This window comes from Copidosoma floridanum, unplaced genomic scaffold, assembly GCF_036245765.1.
Source record: "Copidosoma floridanum isolate Cflo_tuat_1 unplaced genomic scaffold, Cflo_Japanese_pri ptg000024l, whole genome shotgun sequence".
Taxonomy (NCBI): Eukaryota; Metazoa; Arthropoda; class Insecta; order Hymenoptera; family Encyrtidae; genus Copidosoma; species Copidosoma floridanum.
The window spans coordinates 5,949,656-5,965,386 of NW_028321901.1; the positions used below are offsets into that span (position 1 = coordinate 5,949,656).

The following is a 15,731-nucleotide window of genomic DNA, read 5'->3' on the forward strand; positions in this document are numbered from 1 at the left end:
TTCATTTTAAAATATATGCTAAAGAGATTTAGAGAATGTTTTGGAAAAGTAATATGTTATTTATGCTAATTTTATTGATACACGTGCAAAGTTGCAACAAAATTGCGTCTGCAGTTATGGAGATATTTGCACAATCGTGAAGAAATTTATTTCCAGCTCGTATGCTACATTTGTGCAGGAGACAAGAATGCACTGAGTATTCGCTCCGAGCCGATGCAGAGGTTGCGCCGACTCTAGCCAAAATCAGGCAAAATTTCTTGCATGTAAACAAACGGCTTAGAGCATATATACATGCGTACAGCTGCTTGTGATTGGCATTTGGCAGGCTAGAGAGAGAACGACGATCCTCTCCTGCTGTCTTATTCATCCAATCACAAGCAGCTATACGCATGTATATATGTTCTAAACCGTTTGTTTACATGCAAGAAATTTTGCCTGATTTTTGCTAGAGGGGGCGCAACCTCTGTATCGGCTCGGAGCGAATATCATCTGTCATCAGCTCGACTTTTTACGCGGCACCATAGCTTTCCTCAAAATCACTTCTATAGGCCGTTCCTTTTTAAACCTTACATGTATAAATGAAAACAAAAAAAATTATAATACTTACGCACTTTATCAAGTGATACTGCTAGATTAAAAACGTAGATAATTTTATAAAACAGTTTTGTTATTAGTTGATGCATTTTTTGAATTCGTTACATCGTACATTAAATAATACATTTATCATATTCGATAAAATACGTTTTCAACAAAAAACGTATAACATTTTTAATTTTTATGGTGTTACAAGATAGTCACTTCTGCTCTTAGAAACTGTTTCATACATTTATACATTCTCCCTACTAGTTAGTGTTCTCCACTTTTTTCAAATAGTTGCTTCTAAAGCTTTCTATTAACAAATACTGAGAGATGTCATTACAAGTATTTTTTTCTGATTATTGCAGGCAAGACTTAACATTCACTATATTACAACACGCCTTTTTGAATTCATGGTCTTGGACGTTTACAATTTTATTATTATTTTATTTGTTAATGCAGTTTCCTGACTTGAATTGAAATTTTTTTATTTGTATTTGTTTCTTGATCCTAATATGCTTCTATTCTTAAGAAACTTTTCTTTACATAGATTTTTACTAAGTATATGAGCTAAATTTTTTGTTAAATTATCAAATTTAGTTACAACTACAGCTCTAAAAGATTGTTAACAAATAAAATTTCTGTTGTAGCTTCTTATAATGCTGTGTACTCTGCTAATGTAGAACATTTTATTAAATTACATTGCTTACGTGTCTTCCAAAAAATAACAGTATTATACATCCTTATTACAATTCCTGTTGTGGATTTTCTATGCATATTGTCATCAGCGTAATCAGAATTTACCATACAATCTAATATTTTATTCATCTGGTCTCTTTTACATGTAAGTTTTTTATCTTCCATTATAAACTAGTATTTTAAGATTTGCATTGTATATTCATAACGTGATTTATCGAAACAGTTTTGAAATCGAGTGAAATAATCCACACTATACGTTATATCTGGTCTAGTGCCTGGACTAATATATATATATATATGTATATATATATATATATATATATATATATATATATATGTGTGTGTGTGTGTGTGTGTGTTTTTTTATTTTGTTAACTATGTTAATACAAAAAAAATATCACACGTCTAATCATCAAAGTATTCTCTATTATTGTCTATTACCTTCTGCCATCGAAGCAGTGATTCTTGGCTTTTCTACGCAAAAAAAATATCGACCCACTTTTGCACTTCTGTACATGTTTAAAAGTGTACACCTTAAAGCGTGTTATTTATGGGTTTGAAAAAATGATAAATGACAATCAGTTTCTCCAGACATAGTTCGTTGCCAGTAAATATACGTTTTTTGTCCAACACTTTACTCAAATAGTTTAGTTGTTAACAATAACGTTCCGCTGTAACGGTTTGCGTTAGTTGAAGCAGCTTACAATACAAAATTTCCTTGAAATCCCACTAAGTACAAAGAATTACTTTATCTGTAAAAATTTTGCAGTTTTAGAATTGACTAAGAGTATTGTCTGAGATCTACATATGATTTCTTCCGCTTCAAATCATCAAAATAAATTTACTTTTTATCTCGTGTTTTAATTTTCTACAAAAACGACTTGTTTTAACCTTAAGCAAGAAGAGAAAGTCAAGTACTGTCAACCATATGGGTTTCTCGATCTTTTTTAATTTAATAGTATATATACATTTTTAGATTAAAGTTTTCGAATAGATTCAATTCAATTTCTTCTTTTATATGGGTCATTCTTTTACAAACCAAACGGATTTTGCTAAAAATTAATCGTCACCTTTCCAATTCGGCTAAAAATTTTTTCCAATTTCTATATTGAAAAATAAGAGATACGTGTCCAAGAAATTTTTTTTTTTCCGCCTATTTTCGATTTTATAAGTTATAACAAATTTCATAATAGTGATTGGAGACTCATTTTAAACAATGTATAGCTCCGAATCCTTAAGAGCAACAAAATTTTTACCAACGGCACTTTTGTAGCTAAAGAACAGAACTTTAAGAGAGAAAATTGACAAATAAAAGTTATCAACAAATTAATATTGTTATTAACAATTCAATTGTTTTAATCGATTTTTAACAATTACCCCCCAAAATGAATTGAGTTTTTATTGTTACTATCGTATTCTGCGTCAAATTTTACTTAAATAACATGTTTTTGAAATATGGAGACTTTTCAATTGTTATTCTTAAAATATTAATTTATGTATCGCGTTATGGTAAAAAAACTGTTTTTTGGGTATTGGCAGGGTGCAAGTGATAGAAGGAGATAAATGAGTCGACGCCAGCGTGCGTGGTGACGAAAACAGGAAACGTGGGGTACCGAATTACTGTCATTTTTCTTAATTAAGGAAAGAATAACAGTGATTCGTCAAATTTACAGATGTGATCATCACGTATGCATAAATAGTATCAATATTGTAAAATTGCAGTTACACAAATGTCAAAAATTAACTATGTGGTGCCAAGAACGGTTGTAAAATGTTTGAATGTAACAATGTATTAATAAAGCCTCGTTAGTTTTCGATTCAGAGCACACTCTCAGAAGGAGATGGCAAAAAAAATATAAATGCGTGAAATGAAACATGATCATTGTGATTTCTATTATTTAAACGTTTATAAAATAGGGGTGTAAAAAGTGCTGTGTTGTTCAGTGTAACAGTAGCGCAAAGACAGATAAAGTAAAATTACATAAATTTCGATGATTATCCAACTGTAAATAAAGGTAATTTTCATGTGCATTGCAACTTAAAAAATTTTCAAAATTATCTGAATATAACGTACATGCAGGTTAACTTTGTAGGGAGCTAAAGTTACCGAAGTCTGTCTTATTACGACGGCACTTGGCAAATTGCTAACTCCATCACTTTGAAATTCTGTAACATCGCACACATGACTACTTTCAACTAACTGTTAACCTTTTTTAAGGCTTCAGAGTCAAAACAAATTGAGTGTGTAATATTCCTACAGCCCGTTTTTATGATAGCATCCATAATCAGATGAATCAATATACTAATTTTTTGCTAAATAATTGATTATTACTAAAAGTGTGCATCGGTGTATCCTGTTAACGTATAATGTGGGTATCCGCGGTTGCATGATTTTGACACCAAGAATGGCGCTGCATGACATGCACCTGGGAAATAAAATGATATCTGTACCTCGTATCAAAAAAAGTTTAACACAAAAGTTGTAGATAATTGAAAGATCTACAACTTTTGTACGTATCATTTGTCAGTATAACCTCAAAATTTTGTATTATCATGCAAAAAAGCAAAAAATAACTATTTCATCATTTATTTAGTATAAATTTTTATTCAAATTAAATCATAAGTGGTTTGTTTTCCAATCTTATCTCCTTAATAATATAAAACGAATTTTAATTAAAGAAAAAAAAAAGATTATCAACCACTAAACAAAAAAATAATAATAACAATGCTCGACGTAACATCAACACCTGAACTGTTTATTGCTCTTCAAATTTTTTTATTGCTATTTTGTTCTTTATTGTTTTGTTAATTGTCTGTTTTTATATTAAAAATAGATTTTTAATCTCTTTGATTTTTTGGAATTTTAAAATTTCGCGAGAAAGCCTGTCTACAGTACGATCTATGATTCAAAGTGTTACCCACGCTACTCGCGTACATTCCCCGTACTACAAGTTCGTTGGCTTTTGGATTAGCTGTGCGTTTATTTTGGTCCACTACCAAGACATACTCTCACTAGTTGTAATTTAAAGTTAAATAATTTTTACTTTGTAACAGGGCCAAGGAAAGAGGCACGTAAAATGCAAAATACTAATTATCGATCAGACAGATATTTTAATTTTTTTTCATCTCAATTATCCAACAACAAACACTTCTAATTTAAGGACAGTAAATGAAAACCAACTTTTAAAACTGGACCTAGCAATTTCGTCAGATGCATTACAACAAAAAATTTGTTCTTCTTGCCGCTTAAAGTTATCAAAGTTGAAAAAAAAAGATACAAAAGAGAGTGATAATGGTTTACCAGAATTGGTATGTACAATATTTTGATTATTACGTTGAATTCAGACATACCTGACCTCTCGTAGAATCTTATGTCGATGTTTTAGTCTAATTTTTTTTTTAGACGCTACTAAAGGAGGATTCGTCAAGTAAATAATCTGATATAAAAGTTGAGAGTAGTGACGGTACATCTGGATTTTTGAGAGATAATCCATCTTTGCAAAGTGAACGAGTGGATTTTTTCAACAAAGGATTTAGCTTCTTAGGATCTTCGCCCATCAAAAAACAAAAACTATCGTCAAAAAGGTACTTAGAATAAAAATCAAAACAAATATTGTCCGTAATTGATGAAAAAAATTTGAATTTGAGCCGAGATGATCAAGATAACCTTGAAGAAGATAACGACGAGTCCTCGATAATAAGTGATGAGCAAAAAAGTTCCATTACTTCGGCCGAGCGCGTTCATAAATTAAAATTTTAATTATTTTTAGATCGTGGTCTAATAAAAAATATGAGGACATATTTTCTTTCACAACTTATCACATGATAGACATAGCAAAAAATTTTGCTCGAGATAAATGATTAATCAGGGATCAAAACCCAAAACAACATCCATCTCTAGATGATAATGTTATTGATACAATTATTAGCTTGTACCAGTCTGACGACTACACTCAATATATGCCCGGAGAAAAAGATTACGTTTGTATAAAAGTAGACGGCAAATCGGTACCTTTTTGAAAAAGACTAGTATTAAATAATTTGAAGGAATAGTATGAAATTTTTACTAGTGTGCATCCAACTATAAAATGTAGTTTCTCAGAGTTTGCTAGCTTACGGCCGAAATATTGTGTTTTGGCAGGTGATTCTGGTACTCACTCTGTTTGTGTATGCCCTATACATAAAGATGTTCGTTCATTAGTAAGTAGTGCCAATTTTAAATCATTTACTTCCGATTCTGAGCTGCCTTTGATCAATTATAAGAATTTTTTGAATCATATGGTATGCAAAAACGAAACGACTGATTGTTACATGAATTCTTGTAAGAAGTGCCCAGGCTTGACGAATGTTATGGAGCAACTGACGGAAATTTTTGAAAAAAATGTATTGAAATTGTTACCTACAAACAATGGGTTACGGTTAAAAGAACCATATTTCAGACCCTAATACCTCCAGTTGATGAATTTTAATAGAAGTATAGTAAAGGTTTGCAAAAACTATTGATTCATTCATTTTTGGTTAACAAACAAAGGGATTTTTTAAATGAGATGAAAAATAAACTGAGAAAAAGCGAGTGTATCGTCATTTGCGACTTCTCACAAAATTATGCTTTCATGATTCAAAATTCGGTTTAGGGTATACATTGGAATAACGATCAGGCAAGCGTACACCCATTATTAATTTACTATAGAAATGACTTCGATGAATTAAAAATTTCAAGTTTTGTTTGCATTTCTGAATGCCTACATAACGACCCTATTGCCGTACATCTATATCAAAAGCAGTTGATTGAATTTAAAAAAATAATTTTATTGTGTGTTAATAAAATGATATACATGTCTGACAGTTGTGGACAGTATAAAAATAAAAAGAACTTCATTAATCTCACTTACCACTTACCACAGCCGAGAGGCATTTTTTCCCCACTTAAAATCGAAAAGGGCCACGCGACGGAATAGGCGGGACTGTAAAACGACTAGCTAACAGAGCAAGTCTTTAGGAAATTAACAATTCCATTCAAATGCTGCGAAAACTTTCCGATTGGGCCATAGAATTACTGCCGAATATTACATGTCGTTTTTCATCAAATGATGGTTACGGAGAAGAAAGAAAATTAGTGTCAGAGAGATTTTTGAGAGCAACAACGAAGGAACGCTAAAATATCATAGCATGGTTCCACTATTTTGTCAAGAATTAAAAGCGAGGCTGTTTTCTTTGCACAAAAAAACAAATATTGTGAGAATTTTTAAGTGACATAATTTTGTTTCGAAACTGTAAAAAAAGTCTTACTTGTACCTGAAAATTTTGTTACATCTATAAATAAATATTAAGCAATCATAATGTTTACTTGGTTTTTTATTACACGTTCTTATTAATTCAATAAAATATAATTTATTTAGTTATTATTGCTCATCTCTGTTTTAGTAGTAAAAAATTACTCTTAATAAATGACAGAATGGTAATTTCTCGCTTTTTCACATGATAATACAAAATTTTGAGGTTATAATGACAAATAATAAATACGAAAGTTGTAGAACTTTCAATTATCTACAACTTTCACGTTCAACTATTTTTGATACGAGGTACAGATATCATTTTATACTCAAAAAACAGTTTTTTTCACCATTGGTCGGCCCGCGCTGGCGTCAAACACGACGTTTTTAACTCGTCGTTTCGGTGTCAAAACTTTGATAAAAAATTATCTAAAAACATGTTCTTCTGTATTTTTTCCTCAGCTTTCCAGTGGTGGCATTAGTTTTTCGAAAATTTTCTCCCATAACCTCGAAAAATGCACTTGTTTGAAAAACACGTTTTATCTCTATGATCTTCAACTTTTGGAATTTTTTTGATAGTCTAGATCGAAAGATGATACATTTTTACGTAGATATCGACAATAAAAAAAAAGGAGGTTTTCGTTTTTATAACGTATTTAAACGACGAATGAGACGATGCGAGCTGCGGCGGCTGGGCCACGCGCGGCAGCAGCGCGTCCGCCGTGTGTCTGTTTCGCTATATAATATATAATGTAGTAGTGGCGATGTAAACAACAAATAGTTAACCAGGGTTAACAATGGATAAATAATAAATGTTTTGATAAAATTTATTCATGTATACAACAATTTCATAATAAAGAAATAAATAATGATTAATATTGATTAAATATTAGATATTTACATAAATAAAGTAAAAAATAAAAACAAATTTGTTTTACTTCGTTCTTTTTTTTTCTTTAGGCATGGTAATCGAAGCGACACTTGTTTTACGTTCTTTCAGTTTCGGAAAAATTTCATACTGGTTACTCAAAGAAGTTTTCTTCAACATTAATTCATTATACTTAATGGAGATGATTCTCTCTCGCTTATCGTTAGATGATGCAAATTTCTCCTTAATTTGCTCCAATACTGCGATGCTTGCTTTACGATTCTTCTCATCTTGAATACTTTTTACAGATTTATACTTACAGGCTTCTACCTTGCACGTTGGACATATCAAAGCATTATTTTGAACAAGCGGGAATATTTCTTTCAAAGATTGTGGAAATGTAATCAAACTCTTCTTGACGTTATGGTTATCTATATTCAATGGATTGCAACATTTCACCATCTTGAGTACTTGAAATTGAAAGCGAGTTATAAAAAACCAAATCCCTTCTGAAATATACTGATGAATGCGTAAATATAAAGCTTACTTTGATTCTCTATTGCAATCACATAACCTACGTAAAAAAGTTAAAAAGAATAACATTAGGAATTAAAAATAATAATAAAACCTACGAAAACTTCGACTTACGATAGTACAACCTCAAGTCATAAAAATAATAAATACTAATATTTAATTAATCAATCGAAACTTCTTGCGAAGTGCAAAACGTCACGGTTAGGTGTATTTGTTTACATCCTGTCAGAGAGACGGTAGCAGATGGCGCGCTGCTGCCGCGCGTGGCCTGGCCGAAGCAAGCATCGCAGTATTGGAGCAAATTAAGGAGAAATTTGCATCATCTAACGATAAGCGAGAGAGAATCATCCCCATTAAGGATAATAAATTAATGTTAAAGAAAACTTCTTTGAGTAACCAGTATAAAATTTTTCCGAAACTGAAAGAACGTAAAACAAGTGTCACTTCGATTACCATGCCTAAAGAAAAAAAAAGAACGAAGTAAAACAAATTTGTTTTTATTTTTTACTTCATTTATGTAAATATCTAATGTTTAATCAATATTAATCATTATTTATTTCTTTATTATGAAATTGTTGTATATATGAATAAATTTTATCAAAACATTTATTATTTATCCATTGTTAACCCTGGTTAACTATTTGTTGTTTACATCGCCACTACTACATTATATATTATATAGCCAAACAGACACACGGCGGTCGCGCTGCTGCCGCGCGTGGCTCAGCCGCCGCGGCTCGCATCGTCTCGTTCGTCGTTTAAATACGTTATAAAAATGAAAAACCCCTCTTTATTTATTGTCGATATCTACGTAAAAATGTCTCATCTTTCGATCTAGACTATCAAAAAAATTTCAAAGTTGAAGATCATGGAGATAAAACGTGTTTTTCCAACAAGTGCATTTTTCGAGGTTATGGGAAAAAATTTTCGAAAAACTGATGCCACCACTGGAAATCTTAGGAAAAAATACATAAGAAAATGTTTTTAGATAATTTTTTATCAAAGTTTTGACACCGAAACAACGAGTTGGAAACGTCGTGTTTGACGCTCGCGCGGGCCGTCCACCACCGGTGCTGGGACAGTTGACGTGATTCTCCCCCATTACGCGCTACAAAAATTATTATTTTAACAATAACAATGAAAAGTCTCTATATTTGCAAAATTTGACGCAGAATACGATGGTTATAATAAAAACTTGATTCAATTTGGGGGAAATTGTTAAAAAGCGATTAAAACAATTGAATTGTTAACAACAATATTAATTCGTTGGTAATTTTTTATTTCTTAATTTTTTTTCCTTAAATTCAACTCATTAACTACGAAAGTGGCGTTAGTGAAAATTTTGTAGCTTTTAAGGATTCGGAGCTATACATTGCTTAAAATGAGTCTTCAACCACTATTATGAAATTTTTTGTAACTTATAAAATCAAAAGTAGGCGATAAAAAAAAAATTCCTGGGACATATAACTCTTATTTTTTTATATAGAAACTGAAAAAAAATTTTCAGCCGAATTAGGGAGGTGAAGGTCAAAATTCATTCGATTCGTAAAAGAATCACCCATATATATAGACAAAATTTATTACTTAATAATACATCATATAAATGTATATTATGTTCATCTATTGTACCAGTTTTAACATAGATTTAAATCAGAATAGAAATAGACGTAAGTCTTCGTGATTGAATAGGGCTTTAAAAGTTGACTCCTTAAATAAGTCATCTTAATGCGTAACATCCATGGTACGTTTTAATGATAAAATTAACGTTATTTTAATTTTTACATGTATTGGTTTTGTTAACGCATGTACAAAATAACATAATACATACACATACAAATTAATACTCTACACATACTTAATCATAAATGCTAACAAAAAAAAAGTTAGCACACTAGAAACTTTATACTTACTAATAAATTTAAATACGATTGATATGAATTGGTTTTTAATCTTACTTAAAGTTACGTAAGTTGAATGGTTAATAAATATTCGTATGTATAAAGTCCATCTATTGGCCATCTGAGCGAAGTGAAAAAACAGATAAAAAGTTAATTGTAAAAAAAAAAAATTTTCTTATTGGTTAACATCTTTTACATATAATTATTTCTACAGTACAAAAACATATATATACATATAACACATTATTTTTGTGATGTATTAAATTATATTTCCTTTAAAAGTTTTTGAGTAAAACAGTGTGACATTCCATGTCATATACTTAATACTTATTACTTTAAAACACAGAGTTTATTTATTAAATTATAAAAAGCAAAAGCTAAGCGATCTCGAACCATCAAGTGGTATACCTGCTTCTACAATCGCGTGACGTACAACTCCTTTTGAAAGAAGCTACCGTCGCAAAACTCGAACTACGCGTGCAACCTTAAACAATCTTATACAACGCTCATCTTACAAAATCAACTCGCACAAGTACAACGAATAATGTGATTAATCAACAACTTTAACATTCTGAACTGCGGATGTACACAAGAAATATCATACACAATTGCGACAGCAACTTGGAGTTGATGTAAAATCCAACAGATCAGCAGTTTTAACCATCAATTACTGTAAAATTATTGCACCACGACTGTGCTCGTGTCAGTCGAGGGTAATTGGGTTAAGCTCTGATTGGTCGTTTGAATCCCCAACTCGACGCGTCCTCCTTAACTGCAAGAGTGTAAAACTCCTCGCATAAAACGATATTCGCCTTTTCTCTTTCATTAAGTGCTCCAAAGTAACTATAAAGGTTGGAGAGTGAGTTCTGTTACGTCTTTCAAGCGAATGTAAGACTCAGTTCGGTGATAAGGCTACGTGTTAAAAGCGTGCATTTCAAGCAAATATAAAACTTAGTTTGGTGACTAAGCTGTGTGAGAAAAGCTCGAGCAAACCAGGCCACTGTAAACTCGCCTAAAAAGTGAATCAAGGAGGAACAAGAGAAAAAGTACCGTCGACTTGGGTTCCGACGTTAAAAGCAGAAGCCTAATTATTCTTATCGCCACGAGTGCTCTCGTGTAGGGATTAAGAACATCGTTCCTGTCAACCTTGTAAGATCTTGCGACTGCTTGCGTGCAAGCAGTGGCTAACCCACGATCATAGAAGTAAGTTAAGTTAAGGATACTACAAATTGTATATCATTGTAAAAGTGAATACAAAACTTAATTATTTATGCTATTTGTAAACATAATTTGTCAACGCGCACCACTCCATACATATCGCTCAGTAAAACCCAACACTACAATGCTGAGTCAGCGATTTTAAAGAAAAGTATACTGTAAGTAAAAGCAAACAAGGCCTTTAGGCTGATGGCTGGTTTCTAACGAACAAAAATTATATTTATTTGTTGGTAGAACGAATCTACAAGCTCCGCCCTTCACTTATAGAAGTTCGGTCTTAACAACATTAATAAATGAATAATCTTTTAACTACCAATATAAATGGTTTTATATGGTGAAACGTTACTTGGAATGCCCCACACAGTTAACTACATGATATAACAGATAACTTTATAATTTAATATATAATCATAACGGCGCTTTGCGCAATGATCTCCTATAAACCAATTATGACTTTGAATATCTTCTTAACGATGTGATAAATCATATCAATAAGATAGTTTTGTTTAAAAGTAATTTAATAATAAAGCAGATTAAAAATAATAAATTAATCTATATACGACACGTACACATGAAGGTCTGAGAAAGACTGTATGATCCCTTTTAGGTATCCCAAAAGTAGTGTGGAGGGTGGTGGTCACGGAAAAATGCGTGGAGGGTTAAGGAGGCTGCGGGGGGCTGTGGGGGTTTGGAAAAAACTGCAATGTGTCAAAAAAAAGAGAAAATGACGGGTTTTTACCTTATTTTGTGAGGGGTGGAGGTGGTCGAATGAGGTTCTGGAAGAGGGTTGTGTGAAATGCCCCACCGAGATAACTATATATTATAGAAGGATATATGTATATCTCCTAATAAGTTTACGAGTTTCCTAAATAATAAAATACTTTTAAAAAATGGAAAAACTAAAACCCATTAGAGCATAGATAACGCAACGTAAAAAAGGGTTAATCAGTCAAATAATAATAATGTTTATATACATTTTCTAATAGAAATTTTAAATTCGTCATGTTAACCTACTCGTAACGCTGCCGTGGTGGGTTGAAATGGAACCCTAGTGGGCTGCAATCACGTATTCAAACGTATAGCACGATCCACCCCCGATTTGATATCTATTTAGTGGGATGTCTTCGTATTTTAAATTGTTTGGAAAGTAAATTTTATCAAAATTTAATTATGTTTATTACATTTTTAAAATAAACAATTGCTAAAAACGTGTTTATATATTCATGTGCAGTGTTAATTTTTACATAATTTTGGTAAACACCAACCAAGAAGGATATTACTATTCACAAACTACCTCGAAATATGCTGATTCGTCAAAAGTGGTTGCCAGCATGTATATCAACCTCATCTGTCAAAAAAGTTGTAATTTACAGTAACCACTGTAAACCTGGAGATCACTTTTTACGTAAGTGTATTCTGTAAATATGATTTTTTTGTATTTACTTGCAATGTATATTTTTTTAAAGTATTATAGACACTAAGAAAAAATTACTGAAAAAAACAGCGGTACTGTTCAAAAACGTAGGTGGTGTTGAAAAGAAGTTAAAGCTAAGTATTTTTCGTAAATATACAGAAAAAAAGTACGTTTTACATGATTTACACAGCTATGAATTTGTTTCTGAATGTAAAAATTGTATGCAAATATTATTTAACTTTCTGTTTAGATCTGTATAGTCTCGTGGTACAAAAAATTGAATCTATGAAGAGAAAATTGAGTAAAACGTTACAGACAATAACGAGTTGACAGAACCAGAAGAAATTGAAGTCCAGTATCCAGAACAAAGCAATGACCTGGTAAAAACGCTTCAAGATTCGTGCCAAGACTGCTCTAATGCAAGTGTTGGAAAAGAAAAAGAGGACGCTTGTAGAGAATACGTGGTAATAAATAATATTATTCCTCAAGTCTTGTCTGATAATCGTATCTCATCAGCCACTGTAGCATGTCAAACAAGAGAAATAACTCTTATTGCTTTAATAAAAATTGAAAAAAAGAGTTGATTGCTTTTACAGGAGTTTTGAACAGCTTACTGCGAAGTCTAGTAAATGTGATTGATAACTGTGAGAAACAACAATATACAAATAAATCATTTTTTGTTATTTTTATCAAAGAAAGAGTTAAATGGTGCCTAACCAAGTTACTTTGAAGTTTGTCCTTTCAGTGTCTTGGTACTCTCTTTGAATTAAGCAGACAGACCTGCTCCAATAATTTCTTTTACATGCTTCATCTTTTTTTACAACTGTAAAAAAGTTTTATACATTGGCCATCAAAATCTGAAATATTACAGAGCATGCCACGATGTTTTAAAAAATTTCGATTTACTGATTGTATCTTAGACTGTACAGAAATCCAAGTTGAGAAAACCCACTGTTTAAAATACAGACTCAGATTGTACTCTCACTTCAATGGCTGTGAGACTGTAAAATTATTAATCGTGATAGCTCTTTGTGGAGCTGTGGTATTCTTAAGGGAAGTGTATGGAGAAAGAGCATAGTGTATTTAAATAATCAGTTATCCTCAAAAAATTAGTACCTACTAAAGACGTCCTTATGGTTGACAAAGGGTTGTACAATGAGTTGACATGCTTACAAAGTAACATTCCATTGATAATGCCTGCAAAATTACGAAAAAATAAACAGTTAAGTGGAAGTGACATTATTTTAACAAATAACATTGCCAAAGCATGAGTCCATGTAGAAAGAACTATTCAACACTTAAAAATGTTACAAATAATGAAAAACAAAATTCTATGGACTCTTGTTCCTTATATAGATCACGTTTTTACAGTCATTTTAGCTATAGTCAATCTAAAAAAACCATTGTTGGCTGATCACAAGTTTTAGTTAAATGTTAGCAGTACTTAATTGAAAAAGGCAACAAAATAATAGCTGTAAAGCATTATCGCCAAATTATTGTGATAATATGAATTCCAATAAACAAATTTTAAACTTTTACCGTTTGTACTTCTTTTTGCCGTATCACAGTTTTATCACAAATTGTTAGTATTTACACAGCAAGAGACTAAATAGTTTTTAATTGAACATGTGATCTCATTTTTAACATTTTAATTTAAGTAATAATTTTTTTTTCTCCTTTTTAAGTTTCCAGTCTAAAGCAACTAAGTTTCTTGGTACATATCTAAAATAAACATATTTCAATTTTAGCACGTAGTTTTCAGTCAATTTTTATTAAATGGAACATGGTTAATAGAGCATAAAATATCAAAAGATAAGTAAATTTTGAAGTGACAGAGTGGGATATTTGTTATAAACATTCCAAGTTGTACCTGGCAGTAGTAGGAATGCTTTTGTTTTAAGTGCCAACTACTATTTTTATTTGTTAGCCAACCTAACAAAGAGTATTATTCACTGGAAGTTTTGGTTTTTTTCAAAATAGGGCATTATATTCAATCATATTTTTATTTTTAACAACACCATCAGAACTTTATCCAAACCATGGTAAGACTGGCTGGCTGATAAATTGATATGCAGAGCTTGCTGTGATCCTCTTTTTTCTCTCCATTTTCCAAACATCATCGTGCTGACCAAGAGTTTTTAAATTCTATTCTAAAGCACCATACAGATCTACACAAACTTGATTCATGTAAAGTGTTTTCTCCTCTCTTGTTAAATCACAAAATCTAACAATATTATAAACGTTCGAAGGACTTAAAGAATAAACTAAATACGGAATTGAATTTTTTTATTAGAAAGTAAATTTTACAACCTAATATCATTTTATAATAGTCTTCTGCAATGTATGGAGAAACTGAGAGTGTAGCTGTTGTAAGATGTAAGGTTCCATAACCTATATTAAGTTTTGAAATCATGCTAGTTGGATTGCCTATAAAATTTTCACAATGTATAAAATACATGTAGCGAAGTTTATTAAAATAGACCAGACGCCGGGGATTTTGGCCTGCATTTGCCGGATGAGGGCAATGTTTTGATTGATTCTCAAGCATTTTTTGCCGTAGAATACGATTGTCGTTACCTGCACTCTGTAAAAGTTGTGTTTCTTTTTTAATTTAACAGTTTGTTGAAAAAAGTGAATTTTTTCACGTTTTGCTTACATCACCTTCCCCCTGCATTTTTTGTAATACGTACCTAAGGAGATTTTTGTTTCTTACTTAATTATCTTAAAAGTAACCCTAGGTAGAGGTTGCTTAGCACTTTTGTTTAACGGTAAATAACGTTCAAAGTTAAAGAATGTGCTTTTTTACATATTTAATATTTCAAGAACAATAATACCTATAAGCTTGAGGTTTGCTAGAATTGTTGATAATAATAATAATAATATCAATAGCACCAAATTTCATCAAAATTGGTTTTGAACTTTTCGAGTAATTGAGGATTTTTTTTCCTTTTTTTTTCATTAGTTGAAAATGTCCCAAAACTTGTACAAAACAGTAATAACTTTCATACTAAGCCAGAAAATTCAACAAACTATCAAAGTTTTGTATCCCGTTATAATTTCAAAAAAATATTGATTTCGACCGATTTGATGTCGATTTTGTAGCGACACTACTTTTGGACTTACGTAGAAAACTATTTATCTTTTTTTACTTAACGTCTTGAGGATTCGCTTTTGTACTGTAAAAAGGTGTTATTTTTTTATGAATTGAAAAAAAGTGTTCCAGCATGCTCAGAAGCTGACATAATTTTTTT

General features: G+C 31.3%; 1 protein-coding gene and 1 pseudogene across 3 annotated transcripts in view; both read left to right on the top strand.

The window, feature by feature from the left end:
- LOC106645178 (jumeau) overlaps positions 1-15,731 on the top strand; it is a 188,531-nt gene that overhangs the window by 113,155 nt on the left and 59,645 nt on the right. The window lies entirely within an intron of this gene.
- LOC149374005 (uncharacterized) lies at positions 12,853-13,907 on the top strand (annotated as a pseudogene).